Below are 22,199 nucleotides of genomic sequence, written 5' to 3'. Positions count from 1 at the left end.
GTCGAGATCCCTCTCTTGTATAAGATGTTGTTTATGATGGTGTAGTATTGGGCCTCTCGTTTTAGCCTCTTCGCCTCCTTCTTATATGTAGGGAGCATCTCCGATTTGAGGTAATTTATTATGGCGGTTATCCATCCTAAATCTTGACCTGATATAGCTAGGACCTTCCCTTCCTCCGAAATTGATGGGCTCTGCAGTATTTCTTGGATGAGCCTTCTATTATTAGCCCCTGATTTGGTGTTGGCTAATTTTGAGAGTACATCAGCTCAAACATTCTGTTCCCGAGGTATGTGACGGACCTCATATTTCCCGAGTTGTCCGAGTTGTTCCCTAGTTTTGTCCAGGTACTTTTTCATGGTAGGGTACTGTTCATACCCTGGGTCGAGCTCTCCGACCCAAGATGTTCTACAAACAAAGCGACCGACCACTTTAAGGTCAGGAGGACCTGACCTCTTCTCAAAGAGGTCGGCCAAATCACAGGAAGGCTCAATAAAGGGCCCAAATAGAGGAACATGCCACAAATCCTAAGGCAGCCCAAAGCCTACAGAGAGAAAGGCGGTTCCCTTGAAGATAAGATGACCTCACTTGAAGATAAGATAAAGATAAGATAAGATAACTAACTTATCTTATCTAAGAAGGTTATTCTACGCCATTATAAATACACTGAAGCACCCAGGTATAACTGATACTCTGATTCTATTCAATACCTGCTTAATACCCTTGCTAACTGGTGCACGAAATTGTGATCATCAATGGCGCCATCAACATGGCACGCTCAATTGCAATCTCAACTCTTTATCACAACTTCGCACAACTAACCAGCAAGTATACTGGGTCGTCCAAGTAATAAACCTTACGTGAGTAAGGGTCGATCCCACGGAGATTGTTGGTATGAAGCAAGCTATGGTCATCTTGTAAATCTCAGTCAGGCGGATTCAAATGGTTATGGAGGATGAATGATTAAAAGATAAATAAAACATAAAATAAAGATAGAGATACTTATGTAATTCATTGGTGAGAATTTCAGATAAGCGTATGGAGATGCTTTGTCCCTTCCGTCTCTCTGCTTTCCTACTGTCTTCATCCAATCCTTCTTACTCCTTTCCATGGCAAGCTGTATGTTGGGCATCACCGTTGTCAATGGCTACAGTCCCGTTCTCTCAGTGAAAATGTTCAACGCGCTCTGTCACAGCACGGCTAATCATCTGTCGGTTCTCAATCAGGTTGGAATAGAATCCAGTGATTCTTTTGCGTCTGTCACTAACGCCCAGCCTTCAGAAGTTTGAAGCTCGTCACAGTCATTCAATCCTTGAATCCTACTCAGAATAACACAGACAAGGTTTAGACCTCTGGATTCTCTTGAATGCCGCCATCAATTCTAGCTTATACCACGAAGATTCTGATTAAGGAATCCAAGAGATATCCACTCAATCTAAGGTGGAACGGAGGTGGTTGTCAGGCACACGTTCATAGGTGAGAAGATGATGAGTGTCACGGATTATCACATTCATCAAGTTGAGGAACAAGTGATATCTTAGAACAAGAATAAGCCGAATTGAATAGAAGAACAATAGTAATTGCATTGATACTCGAGGTACAGCAGAGCTCCATACCTTAATCTATGGTGTGTAGAAACTCCACCGTTGAAAATACATAAGAACAAGGTCTAGGCATGGCCAAATGGCCAGGCTCCCAAAGAGGGTTCAATCATAAAAACATGATCCCAAAGACTCCAAAGATTGAAAGACATCTAATACAATTGCAAAAGATCCTATTTGTAGAGAACTAGTAGCTTAGGGTTTAAAAAGATGAGTAAATGACATAAAAATCCACTTCCGGGCCCACTTGGTGTGTGCTTGGGCTGAGCATTGAAGCTTTCATGTGTAGAGACTTTTCTTGGAGTTAAACGCCAGCTTTTGTGCCAGTTTGGGCGTTTAACTCCTATTCTTGTGCCAGTTCCGGCGTTAAACGCCAGAATTCTTGAGCTGACTTGGAACGCCTTTTTGGGCCATCAAATCTCGGGCAAAGTATGAACTATTATACATTGCTGGAAAGCCCAGGATGTCTACTTTCCAACGCAATTGAAAGCGCGCCAATTGGGCTTCTGTAGCTCCAGAAAATTCACTTCAAGTGCAGGGAGGTCAGAATCCAACAGCATCTGCAGTCCTTTTCAGCCTCTGAATCAGATTTTTGCTCAGGTCCCTCAATTTCAGCCAGAAAATACCTGAAATCACAGAAAAACACACAAACTCATAGTAAAGTCCAGAAAAGTGAATTTTAACTAAAAACTAATAAAAATATAATAAAAATTAACTAAAACATACTAAAAACATACTAAAAACAATGCCAAAAGCGTATAAATTATCCGCTCATCACTAACTTAAGCATCGGAGTCCCTTGCAGGTACCCCCACCCTCCGAGGATGAAGGATCAGCACTACCACCAAGTCGAACAAGTCGGACACAACCGCTCCAACCGGCACAGAAGATCTCGTCCGAGATCGACCTCCAGTTTCAGGTAACGCTCGGAACATTGGCGCCGTTGCCAGGGAACCTGGAAGTCATCCCATCACCATGGCGGACGACCATGACAATGACCATGACTCAGATCTAGAGGATAGAACACCGCACAAAACCGCGGACACCACCAAAGGATACTCCTCAACTTAACAACAAAAAGGATTCTCCAAACGCAGGAGCCATAGAGGTGCTTCAAGATCGGTTAAAGCAACTCAAGAAAGAAGCCCAACATCAACGCGAAAAAGAAGAGGATCTACATTGGGAGATAAGGCGACGTTGGGAATTAGAAGATAAGCTTCTAAAACTCGAAGCCGATCTCAAAACCAAAGCTACTCGATCCACTCCAGAGGATAGCTCTCGCAAGGATCAAGATCCATTCACCAGGGAAATCATGAAGACCAAAATCCTAAAGGACTTTAAACTTCCAGATATGACTCTGTACGACGGCACTTCAGACCACCACCATCACCTCAGTAATTTCAGAAGTAGAATGTACCTCACTAACACCTCGGATGCAGTTCACTGCAAAGCCTTTCCAACAACTCTTACCAAGACAGCCATTAGATGGTTCGACAGCGTACCTCCAAAGTCCATCTCGAGCTTCGACAACTTGGCAAAAAAAAATTCCTAGACAGATTTTCCATACAAAAAGATAAGGCTAAACACGCCCCCAGCCTACTAGGCATCAAGCAAGGAGATCGAAAAAGTCTTGGTAAATACATGGAAAGATTCAACAAAACATGCATGGACATACAAAGTCTACCAACAGAAGCTGCCATTATGGGCCTCATAAATGGCCTATGAGAAGGACCTTTTAGCCAATCTATATCTAAGAAATATCCTGCATTCCTGGACGAAGTACAAGAACGGGCGTAGAAGTACATCAACGTGGAGGAGAATTCACGACTTGGGGAAGCCTCGAGGTTCGGTTCTGCCTACCGAGACAAAGATAAAGAATCCAAGAAAAAGGAAGATCACTCCGGGGAGAAAATAAAAAAATATCATAACTACACCCCTCTTAGGATATCCTTGGTAGATGTTTACAAAGAAGTCTGCCATACGGAAAAAATACCCCCAGCTCAGCCACTCAAAGGCAAAAGAGGAGGAGGAAATCGGAACGAATACTGTGAGTATCATCGAGTCCGAGGACATTCCACCAACGAATGCTTCGACTTGAAAAATGTCATAGAAAAATTAGTAAGAGAAGGAAAACTAGATCGGTTTTTGGCCAACCGGGATGAAGAGCCAAGAAAAAGAAGAAGGGATGAAGATGTCGGACGGTCTGAGCGATCACCTCGCACACCGGAAAGACACGTCCACATGATACATGGCGAATTTACGGGAGGAGGAATCTCCAAATCATCCCGCAAGTGACACCTCAAAGAAGTATACCATGTCGAAGGAAAGAAGGAGACGCCAGACATCCCAGCAATTACGTTTACCAAAGAAGACGCATCCGGAATCATCTCAGGACACGACGATCCCATGGTCATCACTATCATACTGGCAAACGCCAACCTCCACCGTACGTTAATTGACCAAGGAAGCTCCGCCGACATCTTTTTCAAAACTGCCTTCGACAAGCTCGGCTTAGAAGAAAAAGAGCTAAGAGCATACCCGAACAGCCTATTTGGACTTGGGGATACCCCAGTACAACCACTGGGATACGTATCGCTACACACAACCTTCGGAAAGGGAAACCAATCCAGAACACTCAAGATAGACTACATCGTGGTCAATGTAAGCTCAGCCTACAATGCCTGAATAGGTTGGACAACGTTAAACCAACTCGGCGCAATAGTTTCAACTCCACATCTATGTATGAAATTCCCAACTGCAGAAGGGATAGCTACAATAAAAGCAGATCAAAGGATGGCGCGTCGCTGTTATAACGAATGTCTAAACCTCAGAGGCGAAGGCGAAGAGTTCCACACAATCGAACTTGGTGGAGTTCAGAAGCGAGAAGAACTCCGTCCGCAGCCCGAAGGTGAAGTAGAGAAAGTTCAGATCGGAGACACCTCGGATAAGACAACTAATATTGGCACAATCCTGAAAGGAGACGCAAAGGAATCACTCATACAGTTCCTACGAGATAATGTTGATCTCTTTGCATGGAAAGCCGCCAACATGCCAGGCATAGATCCCGAACTGATGAGCCACAAGTTGGCAGTCTATTCGGGATCCCGGCCGGTACAACAAAGACAAAGAAAACTCAGACCAGAATGGTCTCAGGCTGTGGCAGAACAGGTGCAAGCACTGCTAGAGGCAGGATTCATAAGAGAAGTTAAGTACCCACTATGGCTAGCAAACGTCGTCTTGGTGAAAAAGTCAAATGGGAAGTGGCGAATGTGCACCGACTACACCGACCTCAACAAAGCCTGCCCAAAAGATCCTTATCCACTCCCAAGCATCGACGCTCTAGTAGACGTCTCATCGGGATATAAGTATCTCTCGTTTATGGACGCATACTCGGGGTACAACCAGATCCCAATGTATCCACCGGATCAAGAAAAAACCTCGTTTCTAACACCCAAAGCAAAATATTGCTACATCGTAATGCCTTTCGGCCTTAAGAACGCGGGAGCTACTTATCAAAGGCTAATGAATAAGGTCTTCTCAGACCACATCGGAAAAATCATGGAGGTCTACGTGGATGATATATTGATAAAGACACAAAGTGAAGAGACATTACTGACCGACTTGGTTCAAGTGTTCAACACCATACGGAAGCATGGCATGCGACTTAACCTGGCTAAATACACCTTCGCAGTGGAAGCAGGTAAGTTCTTGGGATTTATGCTCACACAAAGAGGAATTGAGGCAAATCCAGATAAATGCCAGGCCATACTCAACATGAAGAGCCCAACCTGCGTCAAAGAGGTACAACAACTCAATGGGAGATTGGCGGCCTTGTCCAGATTCCTAGCAGGGTCAGCGATAAGATCCCTCCCTTTCTACGCTACTTTAAGGAAGGGAAAAAACTTCGAGTGGACAACGGAATGCGAGCAAGCCTTCCGAGACTTCAAAGAATTCTTTGGAAGGCCACCTATCCTATCTCGACCACGAGAAGGAGAACCACTCATATTATACCTCGCAGTAGGAAGTCGAGCAATAGCCTCAGCACTAATTTAAGAAGACGAGGGTAGGCAACAACCCGTCTACTTCATTAGTAAAGCACTGTAGGGGTCAAAGCTGAACTACCAGAAAATAGAGAAGTTTGCCTACGCTCTCATACTAACATCCCGACGACTTCGCCCGTACTTTCAAGCTCATACCATTAAGGTTCGGACCAACCAGCCCATAAAGGGGATATTGCAGAAAATAGATCTAGCAGGAAGAATCCTACAATGGGCAATCGAATTGTCCGAGTTTGACCTCCAATACGAGGTGCGGACAGCCATTAAGTCACAATACCTAGCCGACTTCATTGCAGAATTCACAGACACCCCGGAGATCCCCATAGAGTGGAATATATACGTGGACGATTCCTCGAATAAAACCGGAAGCGGTGCAGGTGTGATAATCGAAAGCAACCAAGGAACCCAACTTGAGCTTTCCCTCAAATTTGGATTCCCGACCTCAAACAACCAGGCGGAATACGAAGCGTTATTAGCTGGTTTGAAGCTGGCTAGGGAGGTTGGAACTCAGAAACTCAACATCTACAGCAATTCACAAGTCGTTACCTCACAAATAACAGGGAGCTACCAAGCCAAAGACCCTACCATGAAAAAATATTTGGATAAAACGAAGGAACAGCTCGGACAACTCGGGGAATATAGGATCTACCAAATACCCCACGAGCAAAATGCCCGAGCTGACGCACTCTCAAAACTAGCCAGCACCAAACCAGGGGGCAACAATAGAAGCCTCATCCAGGAAATACTATAGAACCCGTCAATATCGGAAAAAGAAAAAGTCCTAGCCATAACAGGTCGGGATCAAGGATGGATGACTCCCATAATTAACTACTGGTGCACGAAATTGTGATCACTACAACTTCGCACAACTAACCAGCAAGTGCACTGGGTCGTCCAAGTAATACCTTACGTGAGTAAGGGTCGATCCCACGGAGATTGTTGGTATGAAGCAAGCTATGGTCACCTTGTAAATCTCAGTCAGGCAGACTCAAATGGGTATAGTGGTAAACGAATAAAGCATAAAGATAAAGATAGAGATACTTATGTATATCATTGGTGAGAGCTTCAGATAAGCGAATGAAGATGCCTTCCCTTCCGTCTCTCTGCTTTCCTACTGTCTTCATCCAATCCTTCTTACTCCTTTCCATGGCAAGCTCATGTAGGGTTTCACCGTTGTCAATGGCTACCTCCCATCCTCTCATTGGAAATACGTCCCTGATGCTCTGTCATAGCATAGGCTAACCATCTGTCGGTTCTCAATCAAGCCGGAATAGAATCCAGTGATTCTTTTGCGTCTGTCACTAACGCCCCGCCCTCAGGAGTTTGAAGCACATTACAGTCATTCAATCATTGAATCCTACTCAGAATACCACAGACAAGGTTTAGACCTTCCGGATTCTCTTGAATGCCGCCATCAGTTCTCGCCTATACCACGAAGACTCCGATTAAAGAATCCAAGAGATATTCACTAAGCCTCATATGCTTGTAGAACAAGAATGGTTGTCAGTCACCTTGTTCATGAGTGAGAATGATGATGAGTATCACATCCATCAAGTTGAAGAACAAGTGATATCTTGGAACAAGAACAAGCGGAATTGAATAGAAGAACAATAGTAATTGCATTAATACTCGAGGTACAGCAGAGCTCCACACCTTAATCTATGGTGTGTAGAAACTCCACCGTTAAAAATACATAAGAACAAGGTCTAGGTATGGCCGTGAGGCCAGCCTCTCAAATGATCTAAGAACTAGATGTCCAAAGATGAAAATACAATAGTAAAAGGTCCTATTTATAGGGAACTAGTAGCTTAAGAATTACAAAGATGAGTAAATGACATAAAAATCCACTTCCGGGCCCACTTGGTGTGTGCTTGGGCTGAGCAATGAAGCATTTTCGTGTAGAGACTCTTCTTGGAGTTAAACGCCAGCTTTTATGCCAGTTTGGGCGTTTAACTCCCATTTAGGTGCCAGTTCCGGCGTTTAACGCTGGAATTTCTGTAGGTGACTTTGAACGCCGGTTTGGGCCATCAAATCTTGGGCAAAGTATGGACTATCATATATTGCTGGAAAGCCCAGGATGTCTACTTTCCAACGTCGTTGAGAGCGCGCCAATTGGGCTTCTGTAGCTCCAGAAAATCCACTTCGAGTGCAGGGAGGTCAGAATCCAACAGCATCTGCAGTCCTTTTCAGTCTCTGAATCAGATTTTTGCTCAGGTCCCTCAATTTCAGCCAGAAAATACCTGAAATCACAGAAAAACACACAAACTCATAGTAAAGTCCAGAAAAGTGAATTTTAATTAAAAACTAATAAAAATATACTAAGAACTCAACTAAAACTACCAAAAACATACTAAAAACAATGCCAAAAAGCGTACAAATTATCCGCTCATCACAACACCAAACTTAAATTGTTGCTTGTCCCCAAGCAACTGAAAATCAAATAAGATAAAAAGAAGAGAATATACTATAGACTCCAAATTATCAATGAAACTAAGCTCCAAATTAGATGAGCGGGACTAGTAGCTTTTTGCCTCCGAACAGTTTTGGCATCTCACTTTATCCTTTGAAATTCAAAATGATTGGCTTCTTTAGGAACTCAGAATCCAGATAGTGTTATTGATTCTCTTAGTTAAGTATGATGATTCTTGAACACAGCTACTTATTGAGTCTTGGCCGTGGCCCATAGCACTCTGTCTTCCAGTATTACCACCGGATACATACATGCCACAGACACATAATTGGGTGAACCTTTTCAGATTGTGACTCAGCTTTGCTAGAGTCCCCAATTAGAGGTGTCCAGGGTTCTTAAGCACACTCTTTTTGCCTTGGATCACAACTTTATTTCTTTCTTTTTCTTTCTTTTTCTTTTTTCTCTCTTTTTGTTTTCGTTTTCTTTTTCTCCCTTTTTTTTTTGTATTCACTGCTTTTTCTTGCTTCAAGAATCATTTTTATGATTTTTCAGATCCTCAGTAACATGTCTCCTTTTTCATCATTCTTTCAAGAGCCAACAATTTTAACATTCATGAACCACAAATTCAAAAGACATATGCACTGTTCAAGCATACATTCAGAAAACAAAAAGTATTGTCACCACATCAAACTAATTAAGCTAGTTTTAAAGATGAATTCGAAATCCTGTACTTCTTGTTCTTTTGTAATAAAAACAGTTTTCATTTAAGAAAGGTGATGGATTTCATAGGACATTCATAACTTCAAGGCATAGACACTAAGACACTAATGATCATAAGACACAAACATGGATAAACATAAGCATAAAAATTCGAAAAACAGAAAAATAAAGAATAAGAAGATTAAAGAACGGGTCCACCTTAGTGATGGCGGCTTGTTTTTCCTCTTGAAGATCCTATGGAGTGCTTGAACTCCTCAATGTCTCTTCCTTGTCTTTGTTGCTCCTCTCTCATGATTCTTTGATCTTCTCTAATTTCATGGAGGAGGATGGAATGTTCTTGGTGCTCCACCCTTAGTTGTCCCATGTTGGAACTCAATTCTCCTTAGGAGGTGTTTAGTTGCTCCCAATAGTCTTGTGGAGGAAAGTGCATCCTTTGAGGCATCTCAGGGATCTCTTGATGAGAGGGGTCTCTTGTTTGCTCCATCCTTTTCTTAGTGATGGGCTTGAGATCATGCCTTCTCAGTTGAACCGGCTTTGGATGCCATAAATGGTTATGGAAAAACAAAAAGCAATGCTTTTACCACACCAAACTTAAAAGGTTTGCTCGTCCTCGAGCAAAGGAAGAAAGAAGAGAGTAGAAGAAGAAGAAATGAGGAAGAAGGGAGTGGCTGTGTTTCGGCCATAGAGGGGGAGAAGTGGTGTTTAGGTGGTGTGAAAATGAAGGAGTGAAGAAGGGTTTATGGGGAAGAGGTATTGAGGTGATTGGTGAATGGGTGAAGAAGAAGAGAGTGTGGTGGGGTTTGGTGGGGATCCTGTGGGATCCACAGATCCTGTGGTGTCAAGGAAAAGTCATCCCTGCACCAAATGGCACTCAAAATCACGTTTTGAGCCATTTCTGGCGTTAAACGCCGGGCTGATGCCCATTCCTGGCGTTTAACGCCAGGTTCTTGCCCCTTCCTGGCGTTTAACGCCAGTCTGGTGCCCCTTTCTGGCGTTAAACGCCCAGAATGGTGCCAGACTGGGCGTTAAACGCCCAACTGCTATCCTCACTGGCGTTTAAACGCCAGTGGGTTCTTCCTCCAGGGTGTGCTGTTTTTCTTCCTGTTTTTCATTCTGTTTTTGCTTTTTCAATTGATTTTGTGACTTCTCATGATCATCAACCTACAAAATAAGATAAAATAACAAAGGAAAATATATAAAATATAACATTGGGTTGCCTCCCAACAAGCGCTTCTTTAATGTCAGTAGCTTGACAGAGGGCTCTCATGGAGCCTCACAGATACTCAGAGCAATGTTGGAACCTCCCAACACCAAACTTAGAGTTTGAATGTGGGGGTTCAACACCAAACTTAGAGTTTGGTTGTGGCCTCCCAACACCAAACTTAGAGTTTGACTGTGGGGGCTCTGTTTGTCTCTGATTTGGGAGAAGCTCTTCATGCTTCCTCTCCATGATGACAGAGGGATATCCTTGAGCCTTAAACACAAAGGATTCTTCATTCACTTGAATGATCAGTTCACCTCCATCAACATCAATCACAGCCTTTGCTGTAGCTAGGAAGGGTCTGCCAAGGATGATGGATTCATCCATGCACTTCCCAGTCTCTAGGACTATGAAATCAGTAGGGATGTAATGGTCTTCAATCTTAACCAAAACATTCTCTACAAGTCCATGAGCTTGTTTTCTTGAGTTGTCTGCCATCTCTAATGAGATTCTTGCAGCTTGTACCTCAAAGATCCCTAGCTTCTCCATTACAGAGAGAGGCATGAGGTTTACACTTGACCCTAAGTCACACAGAGCCTTCTTGAAGGTCATGGTGCCTATGGTACAAGGTATTGAAAACTTTCCAGGATCTTGTCTCTTTTGAGGCAATTTCTACCTAGACAAGTCATCCAGTTCTTTGGTGAGCAAAGGAGGTTCATTCTCCCAAGTCTCATTTCCAAATAACTTGTCATTTAGCTTCATGATTGCTCTAAGGTATTTGGCAACTTGCTCTTCAGTGACATACTCATCCTCTTCAGAGGAAGAATACTCATCAGAGCTCATGAAAGGCAGAAGTAGTCCAATGGAATCTCTATGGTCTCATTTTGAGCCTCAGATTCCCATGGTTCCTCATTGGGGAACTCTATGGAGGTCAGTGCACGCCCATTGAGGCTTTCCTCAGTGGCGTCCACCTCCTCTCTTTCCTCTCCAGATTCGGCCATATTGAGAGCCTTGCATTCTCCTTTTGGATTTTCGTATGTGTTGCTTGGAAGAGTACTTGGAGGGAGTTCAGTAATTTTCTTACTCAGCTGTCCCACTTGTGCTTCCAAATTCCTAATAGAAGATCTTGTTTCAGTCATGAAACTTTGAGTGGTTTTGATTAGATCAGAGACCATGGTTGCTAAGTCAGAGGGGTTCTGCTTAGAATTCTCTGTCTGTTGCTGAGAAGATGATGGAAAAGACTTGCCATTGCTAAGCCTGTTTCTTCCACCATTATTGTTGTTGAAACCTTGTTGAGGTTTCTCTTGATTCTTCCATGAGAAATTGGGGTGATTTCTCCATGAAGAATTATAGGAGTTTCCATAGGGTTCTCCTAGGTAATTCACCTCTTCCATTGAAGGGTTCTCAGGATCATAGGCTTCTTCCTTAGATGAAGCATCCTTAGTACTGCTTGGTGCATTTTGCATTCCAGACAGACTTTGAGAAATCAAATTGACTTGTTGAGTCAATATCTTATTCTGAGCCAAAATGGCGTTCAGAGTGTCAATCTCAAGAACTCCTTTCTTCTGACTAGTCCCATTGTTCACAGGATTCCTTTCAGAAGTGTACATGAATTGGTTATTTGCAACCATTTCAATTAATTCTTGAGCCTCTGTAGGCGTCTTCTTCAGATGAAGAGATCCTCCAGCAGAGCTATCCAAAGACATCTTGGATAGTTCAGAGAGACCATCATAGAAAATACCTATGATGCTCCATTCAGAAAGCATGTCTGAGGGACATTTTCTGATCAATTTTTTGTATCTTTCCCAAGCTTCATAGAGGGATTCACCATCCTTCTGTCTGAAGGTTTGGACTTCCACTCTAAGCTTACTCAGTTTTGAGGTGGAAAGAACTTTGCCAAGAAGGCATTGACTAGCTTTTCCCAAGAGTCCAGGCTTTCTTTAGGTTGAGAGTCCAACCATGTCCTAGCTCTGTCTCTTACAGCAAAAGGGAATAGCATAAGTCTATAGACCTCAGGGTCTACCCCCTTAGTCTTGACAGTGTCACAGATTTGCAAGAATTCAGCTAAGAACTGATGAGGATCTTCCAATGGAAGTCCATGGAACTTGCAATTCTGTTGCATTAGAGAAACTAATGAGGCTTAAGCTCAAAGTTGTTTGCTCCAATGGCAGGGATAGAGATGCTTCTCCCATAGAAGTCGGGAGTAGGTGCAGTAAAGTCACCCAGCACCTTCCTTGCATTGTTGGCATTGTTGTTGTTTTCGGCTGCCATGGGTTCTTCTTCTTTGAAGAATTCGGTCAGGTCCTCAACAGAGAGTTGTGCCTTAGCTTCTCTTAGCTTCCGCTTCAAGGTCCTTTTAGGTTCAGGGTCAGCTTCAACAAGAATGCCTTTGTCTTTGTTCCTGCTCATATGAAAGAGAAGAAAACAAGAAAATATAGAATCCTCTATGTCACAGTATAGAGATTCCTTGAGGTGTCAGAGGAAGAAAAATGGAAGACAGAGGTAGAAAATTCGAACTTATCAAAGAAGATAGAGTTCGAATTTTGCATTAAGGAATAGTGTTAGTCCATAAATAGAAGGATGTGAGAAGAAGGGAAGTAATTTTCGAAAATTTAAGTAAAAGATTTTGAAAACATTTTGAAAAATACTTAATTGATTTTCGAAAATAAGAGTGGAAAAGAAATCAAGTGATTTTTGAAAAAGATTTTGAAATTAGAAATTAAAAAGACTTGATTGAAAACTTATTTTGAAAAAGATGTGATTAAAAAGATATGATTTGAAAACAATTTTAAAAGATATGATTTGAAAACAATTTGAAAAGATATGATTTTAAAAATTAATGACTTGCCTAACAAGAAAAGATATGATTCAAACATAAAACCTTCCTCAACAGAAAAGGCAAAAAATGTTCAATCAAATCATTAATTGTTAGTAAGTATCTTTGAAAAAGGAAAGAAATTGATTTTGAAAACATTTGATTGAAAAGATATGATTTGAAAAAGATTTGATTTTGAAAAACTTTGAAAACTTGAGAAAAAATTGATTTTGAAAACAAAATCTTCCCCCTTTGCCATCCTGGCGTTAAACGCCCAGAATGGTGCACATTCTGGCGTTTAACGCCCAAACTACTACCCTTTTGGGCGTTAAATGCCCAACCAGGCACCCTGGCTGGCGTTTAAACGCCAGTCTGTCTTCTTCACTGGGCATTTTTGAATGCCCAGCTTTTTCTGTGTGATTCCTCTGCAGTATGTTCTGAATCTTCAATTCTCTGTATTATTGACTTGAAAAGACACAAATAAAAAATATTTTTGGATTTTTAATAATGAGGAATAATCAAAATGCAACTAAAATCAAATAACAATGCATGCAAGACACCAAACTTAGCAGTTTGTATATATGGGAAACAACAAAACACTCAAGTCAATAGAATTCAAAGATTAAAACAAGAAAATCATCAAGAACAACTTGAAGATTAATGAAGACACATGCATGAATGCAGTAAGAACAGAAACATGCAATTGACACTAAACTTAAGATGAGACTCTAGACTCAAACAAGAAATATTTTTGGATTTTATGCTTTTGTAATTTTTTTTTTTTGGTTATTTTTCAAAAATTAGGTGAAAAGGAAAATAAAGGTATCAAAATTCTTAATGAGAATTCCAGGAATCATGCAATGTTAGTCTAAAGCTTTAGTCTAAAGGAATTAGACATAGCTAGCTAAGCTTCAGCAAGACATTGCATTCAAGAGCTAAATTGATGATGATCAATCAGCTTTGGTGATGATAAGAACATCACCTTGAAACACTAGAATTCATTCTTAAGAACTCTGAAGAAAAATAATACCTAATCTAAGCAACAAGATGAACCGTCAGTTGTCCATACACAAACAATCCCCGGCAACGGCGCCAAAAACTTGGTGCACGAAATTGTGATCACTACAACTTCGCACAACTAACCAGCAAGTGCACTGGGTCGTCCAAGTAATACCTTACGTGAGTAAGGGTCGATCCCACGGAGATTGTTGGTATGAAGCAAGCTATGGTCACCTTGTAAATCTCAGTCAGGCAGACTCAAATGGGTATAGTGGTAAACGAATAAAGCATAAAGATAAAGATAGAGATACTTATGTATATCATTGGTGAGAGCTTCAGATAAGCGAATGAAGATGCCTTCCCTTCCGTCTCTCTACTTTCCTACTGTCTTCATCCAATCCTTCTTACTCCTTTCCATGGCAAGCTCATGTAGGGTTTCACCGTTGTCAATGGCTACCTCCCATCCTCTCATTGGAAATACGTCCCTGATGCTCTGTCACAGCATAGGCTAACCATCTGTCGGTTCTCAATCAGGCCGGAATAGAATCCAGTGATTCTTTTGCGTCTGTCACTAACGCCCCGCCCTCAGGAGTTTGAAGCACGTCACAGTCATTCAATCATTGAATCCTACTCAGAATACCACAGACAAGGTTTAGACCTTCCGGATTCTCTTGAATGCCGCCATCAGTTCTCGCCTATACCACGAAGACTCCGATTAAAGAATCCAAGAGATATTCACTAAGCCTCATATGCTTGTAGAACAAGAATGGTTGTCAGTCACCTTGTTCATGAGTGAGAATGATGATGAGTATCACATCCATCAAGTTGAAGAACAAGTGATATCTTGGAACAAGAACAAGCGGAATTGAATAGAAGAACAATAGTAATTGCATTAATACTCGAGGTACAGCAGAGCTCCACACCTTAATCTATGGTGTGTAGAAACTCCACCGTTGAAAATACATAAGAACAAGGTCTAGGCATGGCCGTGAGGCCAGCCTCTCAAATGATCTAAGAACTAGATGTCCAAAGATGAAAATACAATAGTAAAAGGTCCTATTTATAGGGAACTAGTAGCTTAAGAATTACAAAGATGAGTAAATGACATAAAAATCCACTTCCGGGCCCACTTGGTGTGTGCTTGGGCTGAGCAATGAAGCATTTTCGTGTAGAGACTCTTCTTGGAGTTAAACGCCAGCTTTTATGCCAGTTTGGGCGTTTAACTCCCATTTAGGTGCCAGTTCCGGCGTTTAACGCTGGAATTTCTGTAGGTGACTTTGAACGCCGGTTTGGGCCATCAAATCTTGGGCAAAGTATGGACTATCATATATTGCTGGAAAGCCCAGGATGTCTACTTTCCAACGCCGTTGAGAGCGCGCCAATTGGGCTTCTGTAGCTCCAGAAAATCCACTTCGAGTGCAGGGAGGTCAGAATCCAACAGCATCTGCAGTCCTTTTCAGTCTCTGAATCAGATTTTTGCTCAGGTCCCTCAATTTCAGCCAGAAAATACCTGAAATCACAGAAAAACACACAAACTCATAGTAAAGTCCAGAAAAGTGAATTTTAATTAAAAACTAATAAAAATATACTAAGAACTCAACTAAAACTACCAAAAACATACTAAAAACAATGCCAAAAAGCGTACAAATTATCTGCTCATCAACTACCTCAAAACAGAAGCGCTCCCCACAAATGAAAAGGGGGCAAAGAGGTTAAAAAAGGAGGCACAGTACTACACTACATAAACAACACCCTATACAAAAGAGGGATCTCAATACCATTGTTAAAATGCGTACCGACCTCCAATACAAAGGGAATCTTGGAGGAAGTACACAGCGACATTTGAGGCAATCATCTCGGAGCGCAAGCTCTCACCAAAAAGGTACTCTGGGCGGGATTCTATTGGCCAACTCTACGAAAGGAAGCTACAGAATTCGTAAAGACATGTCCACCATGTCAGAAGCATGCCAACTTTCACATCGCCTCGCCGAAAAAGCTCATCAGCGTGACCTCACCCTGGCCATTTACAAAGTGGGGACTCGATCTTCTCGGACCCTTTCCCTAAGGATCGGGACAAGTCAAATTCCTCATAGTAGGGGTAGATTATTTCACAAAATGGATCGAGGCAGAACCCCTATCCAACGCCACTGCTCAAAGAAGCCGGAAATTCCTATATAGGAACATCATTACAAGGTTCGGGGTCCCATACTCCAACACCACAGATAATGGCACCCAATTCATAGATGCAGGCTTCAGAAAACTAGTGGCCGACTTGAATATAAAACACCAGTTCACCTACGTCGAACATCCCCAAGCCAATGGACAAGCCGAAACAGCCAACAAAGTCATATTGGCCAGGCTGAAACGGAGACTGCAAGAAACAAAGGGAGCTTGGGCCAAGGAACTTCCACAAGTCCTATGGGCGTATCGAACAACCCCCCATTCTACTACGAACGAATCACCATTTCGATTAGCATACTGAGTGGAGGTAATGATTCCAATAGAAGTCAAGGAAGGGTCTCCCCGAGTAGTCCACTACAATGAATAAACCAACTCTCAACTTCAAAGAGAAGAGCTCGACCTACTTCCGGAAATCCAAGAAAGAGCTCGGATCAGAGAAGAAGCACTAAAGCGGCGAATGGCTTCCAGGTATAATCAAAAGGTAGTGCCAAGAGGTTTCGCTGAGAACGATCTCATCTTAATCCGAAATGATATTAGAACGACTCGACCCGGAGAAGGAAAGCTGGCAGCCAACTGGAAAGGACCCTACCGAGTCAAAGAAGTACTTGGGAAGGGCTACTACAGACTGTCCGAACTCGAGGGACGAGAACTCCCCAGATCATGGCACGCCTGTAACCTAAGAAGGTACTATAGCTAGGAAAGGTAAAAGATCTCATCATAAGATGCACTCTTTTTCCTGAAAAGGTTTTTTAATGAGGCATCAAGACTGAGATTTAATCCGACTTAAGGGTACGAAATACTCCCGCATGTATATATTTGCACTTTTTTTGAATAAAATACATTTCAGATATTCTACAAATTCCTAAGACGCATTAATCTGAAGCATTCATCATCCGATCATAAAGCAACAGATCGACAGAAAGTGAAGAACAGATTCACTGTACAATCTCGATAGGAATGATCGTCCGACAAAGGTGAAAACGCGATTCACCTAAAGGACGATCAAACCAGGACAGAAACCACCATCTACAAATCGGCAAAGATGAACACATAATAATGCAAGAAGTTATCGAAAGTGATCCCAAAAAGAACCTGACGAGGTCTTATGGATTGCTATATAATAACTTAAAAAGACTGGCTGACACTAAAAAATCGGACCAAGTCAACCCAAGTTATCAGCAAATCCCTGGAAAGAGGTCTGGTCAACCCTATTAAAGAGGAATTGCTATAACTTAGAAGAGATCGACCTAACGAAGTCGGTCTCCTACAAGACAAGTTAAAAAAGTAATCCTTGAAAGAGACTTGACAAAGGTCCAAGAAAGAGGATTACAAAAATAACTTAGAAGAGATTGACCTAACGAAGTCGGTCTCCTACAAGACAAGTTATAAAAGTAATCCCTGAAAGAGACCTGACAAAGGTCCAAGAAAGAGGATTACAAAAATAAATTAGAAGAGATCGACCTAACGAAGTCGGTCTCCTACAAGACAAGTTATAAAAGTAATCTCTGAAAGAGACCTAACAAAGGTCCAAGAAAGAGGATTACAAAAATAACTTAGAAGAGATCGACCTAACGAAGTCGGTCTCCTACAAGACAAGTTATAAAAGTAATCCCTGAAAGAGACCTAACAAAGGTCCAAGAAAAAGGATTACAAAAATAACTTAGAAGAGATCGACCTAACGAAGTCGGTCACCTACAATACAAGTTATAAAAGTAATCCCTGAAAGAGACCTGACAAAAGTCCAAGAAAGAGGATTACAAAAATAACTTAGAAGGGGACCAACACAAAGAAATCGGTTATGGGGCGCTAAAAATACAAGCAAAAGTGAGAAAACCGAGAAACAAGTCGGACCCATAGAGTCACGACCTCAAAGGATCCAAGTTACAAACAATAAGTACAAAAGCAATCCAAAGAGGTCAAGCAGCAAGATTCCAACACTCTTAGAAACCAGAAGAGATACCATGTTAAAGTGCAATAAAAGCATAGTATAATAAAGCTTCAAGAGGCCACCAAAATCTACCTCAGAAAGCTACTTTTGTTTTTCAAAGTAAAAGTTGCCAGGCAGGCAACTAAAAAGCGTCAGCAGTTAAACAAAACAATAAAACAGTTCAAAAGCCCACAAACCGGGCTATTTACACAAATACTTAAAAAGAAGATCAGCAAAGATCGGGAGCCTTCCTGGCAGCATCAGTACGGGGAGAATGAGGGCGAGTCTGAATAGGCACAGCATCTACAGTTCCATCATCCCGGATCAGAATCTGACAATCCGGATCAGACATAACTAGTGGAACCGAGGAGGTCGACACTTTGATAGAAGGCACTGGGGGAGGTTCAACATCATCATCATCCTGGTCATCAGGGACAATCTTACCATCCCTCACAACATTGTCCAGGCTGAAGAGAGTAAGATTGGCCTCAGGAGCAATAACTGTTCATACCCGGGGTCGAGCTATCCGACCTGGGATGATTCGAGATAAAGCGACCAAACTCTTCAGGTCAAACTATCCGACCTCTTTTCAAAGAGCTCGGCCAAATCGACAGGAGAGCCCAGTTAAGGGCCCAAATAGAGGAGTACGACCCGAATCCTAAGGCAGCCCAAGCCTATAGGATAGAGGTGGTTCTGTTGAAGATACGCTGACCTCAACTCAAAGATAAAGATAAGATAAGATAACTAACTTATCTTATCCAAAAAGGTCACGTCTCACCACTATAAATACACTGGAGCACCCAGGTATAACTCATACTCTGATTCTACTCAATACCTGCTTAATACCCTTGCTAACTTAAGCATCGGAGTCCCTTGCAGGTACCCCCCACCCTCCGGGGACGAAGGATCAGCACCATCACCAGGTCCAACAAGTCGGACACACCAGCTCCGGCCGCTACATACCTGCTGGACACGTCGGCTCCGACCAGTACAGAAGATCTCATCCGAGATCGACCTACAGTTTCAGGTAACCCCCGGAACATTGGCGCTGTTGCCGGGGACCTGGACGTCATCCCATCACCATGGCGGACGACCATGACAACGACCACGATTCAGGTCTGGAGGATCGAACACCGCACAAAAACGCAGATGTCACGCTACAAGACACTCCGGAGACCAACAAAGACAAAGACACACCAAATTCAGGGACAATAGAAGTACTCCTGGATCGTCTAAAACAACTGGAAAAAGAAACCCAACTGCAACGGGAAATCGGAAGAGATCTCCAAAGAGAGGTGCGGCGACGTCGGGAGTTGGAAGAAAAACTATAGCAATTGGAAGCCGATCTCAAATCAAAAGCACCTCGGGATAATCCCGAGGAAAATTTACGTAAAGAACAAGACCCGTTCACCAGGGAAATCATGAGAACCAAAATTCCAAAAGACTTCAAGCTCCCGGATATGACCCTGTATGATGGCACCACAAATCCCAACCATCACCTCAGCAACTTCAGAAGTAGAATGTACCTCACTAACGCCCCAGATGCTATTCGCTGCAAAGCTTTTCCAACAACTCTGACAAAAACAGCGATCCGATGGTTCGACAACCTACCCCCAAAGTCCATCTCAAGCTTTGATGACTTAGCCAAAAAATTCCTAGCCAGATTCTCCATTCAGAAAGATAAAGCCAAGCACGCCCCCAGTTTACTAGGGATCAAACAAGGAGATCGGGAAAGCCTCTGAAACTACATGGAGAGATTCAACAAAACATGCATGGACATACAAAATTTACCAACGGAGGCCGCCATTATGGGACTCATCAATGGCCTACGAGAAGGACCTTTCAGCCAATCTATCTCAAAAAAGTACCCGACCTCCTTAGACGAAGTACAGGAACGAGCAGAAAAATACATCAACATGGAAGAAAACGCTCGGTTAGGAGAGACCTCAAAATCGGGAGCCTCCTACCGAGACAGAGACAAGGAGTCTAAGAGAAAAGAAGATCGACAAGGGGAGAAAGTCAAAAAATACCATAATTTCACTCCTCTCAGGGCATCCCTGGTCGAGATATACAAAGAAGTCTGCCATACAGAAAAAATCCCCCTAGCACGGCCACTCAAAGGCAAAAGGGGAGGGAGAAACCGAAAGGAATATTGTGAATACCATCGAGTCCGAGGACACTCCACAAACGAATGCTTTGACTTAAAAAATACCATAGAAAAATTGGTGAGAGAAGGAAAATTAGATCGATTCCTGGCCACCCGGGATGATGATCAAAGAAAGAGACGAAGAGATGAAGACATCGAACGAACAGAATGATCACCTCGGACACCAGAAAGACATGTCCACATGATACACGGCGGATTCACAGCAGGTGGGATCTCCAAATCCTCCCGCAAAAGATATCTCAAAGAAGTATATCACGTCGAAGGAGAGAAGAAAGCACTCAACATTCCGGCAATTACATTCACTAAAGAGGACACATCTGACATCATCACAGAACACGATGATCCCGTGGTTATCACCATCATATTGGCGAACGCCAACCTGCACCGCACATTAATAGACCAAGGGAGTTCTGCCGACATCTTATTCAAAACAGCCTTTGATAAACTCGGCTTGGAAGAAAAAGAACTTAAAGCATATCCAAACAGCCTGTTTGGGCTAGGAGATACCCCGGTTCGACCACTCGGATACATACCGCTACACACAACCTTCAGAAAGGGGGATCAATCCAGGACCCTCAAAATAGACTATATCGTAGTCGATGTAAGTTCAGCTTACAACGCTCTCATAGGACGGACAACACTTAACCAACTCGGCATAATAGTCTCGACCCCACACCTATGTATGAAGTTCCCAACCCCAAAAGGGATAGCCACGATAAAAGCAGACCAGAAGACGGCACGTCGCTATTATAACAAAAGCCTAAATCTCAGAGACAAAGGAGAAGAGGTCCACACAATCGAGCTGGGCGGAGTTCATCGACGAGAAGAACTTCGTCCCCAGCCAGAAGGCGAGATAGAAAAGATTCAGATCGGGGACACCTCGGAAAAAACAACCAATATCGGCACAATCCTAAAAGGAGATTTAAAAGAACTACTAATACAATTCTTGCGAGATAACGTCGATCACTTCGCGTGGAAAGCCGCAGACATGCCAGGTATAGACCCTAAACTAATGTGCCACAAGTTGGCAGTGTACCCAGGATCTCGACCAGTGCAGCAGAGGCGAAGAAAACTTGGGCCAGAGCGATCCCAAGCTGTGGACGAGCAAGTACAGGCACTACTGGAAGCCGGATTCATAAGAGAAGTCAAATACCCGCTATGGCTAGCCAACGTTGTCTTGGTGAAAAAATCAAACGGGAAGTGGCGAATGTGCACCGATTATACCGATCTCAACAAAGCTTGTCCAAAAGATCCATACCCACTCCCAAGTATTGACGCTCTAGTAGATGCTTCCTCCGGATACAAATATCTCTCATTTATGGACGCATACTCGGGGTACAATCAAATCCCCATGTATCCACCAGATCAAGAAAAAACCTCGTTCCTAACACCGAAAGCAAAGTACTGCTACATGATGTGAGGAAAACGATCCGACACAAAACTCACCGCAAGTGTACTGGGTCGCATTAAGTAATAAAACTCACGGGAGTGAGGTCGATCCCACAAAGATTGAAGGATTGAGCAACTTTAGTTTAGTGGTTGAATTAGTCAAGCAAACAAGTGTTGATTGTGTGAAATTGTGTTGACAGGAATTAAATTGCATAGAATGTAAAGGGGAGTGGGTGATTTGCAGGAAATTAAAGGGAACAAAAAGAAAAAGAGCTGAATCTTAAAGTGCAAGTAATGTAAATTGCAGAAACTTAAAGTGCAAGAAATATAAATGACTTGAAAAATAAAAGGGGAATGGGAATTGGATCCGCAGGAATTAAACAAGGAAAAGCAAAACTCAACAGAACGAAGAGTAGTTGATGGAATTAGTTGAACCGGATCTCAAACTAAAAGGAAAATAAGCTTGGTGTGGTAATTAAACAAGGAAATTAAAATGGAAACCAATAGATCTCAGGACCCAAGAGACTAGATAACTAAGTCTATATCTCAATGCCTTCCTAGATCCAAATTCAGAGAGCAAATGCAAAACTAAAGAAGAGAGCAATGTAAAAATGTAAATCCAAGTTCAATTTCCAGAAGTTGTAGTAAGAAAAACAGAGAGATCTCAAGGTGAGATTGAGACAGAATTTCCTCAATTCTTCAACACCCAAGACTCAAGACAAGTGCAATTGAAA

At 42.5% G+C, this 22,199-nt stretch overlaps 1 non-coding gene across 1 annotated transcript; it reads left to right on the top strand.

The window, feature by feature from the left end:
* Window positions 1-11,747: 11,747 nt before the first annotated feature.
* LOC130959403 (small nucleolar RNA R71) lies at window positions 11,748-11,855 on the top strand. The gene has a single exon (XR_009078484.1). It is a non-coding gene; the product is annotated as a small nucleolar RNA R71 (small nucleolar RNA).
* The last annotated feature ends 10,344 nt before the right edge of the window (window positions 11,856-22,199 follow it).

The sequence above is a fragment of the Arachis stenosperma genome, chromosome 10 (assembly GCF_014773155.1).
Source record: "Arachis stenosperma cultivar V10309 chromosome 10, arast.V10309.gnm1.PFL2, whole genome shotgun sequence".
Taxonomy (NCBI): domain Eukaryota; kingdom Viridiplantae; phylum Streptophyta; class Magnoliopsida; order Fabales; family Fabaceae; genus Arachis; species Arachis stenosperma.
The sequence above is the reverse complement of the archived record's forward strand: the minus strand, read 5'-3'. Positions and strand labels throughout refer to the sequence as shown.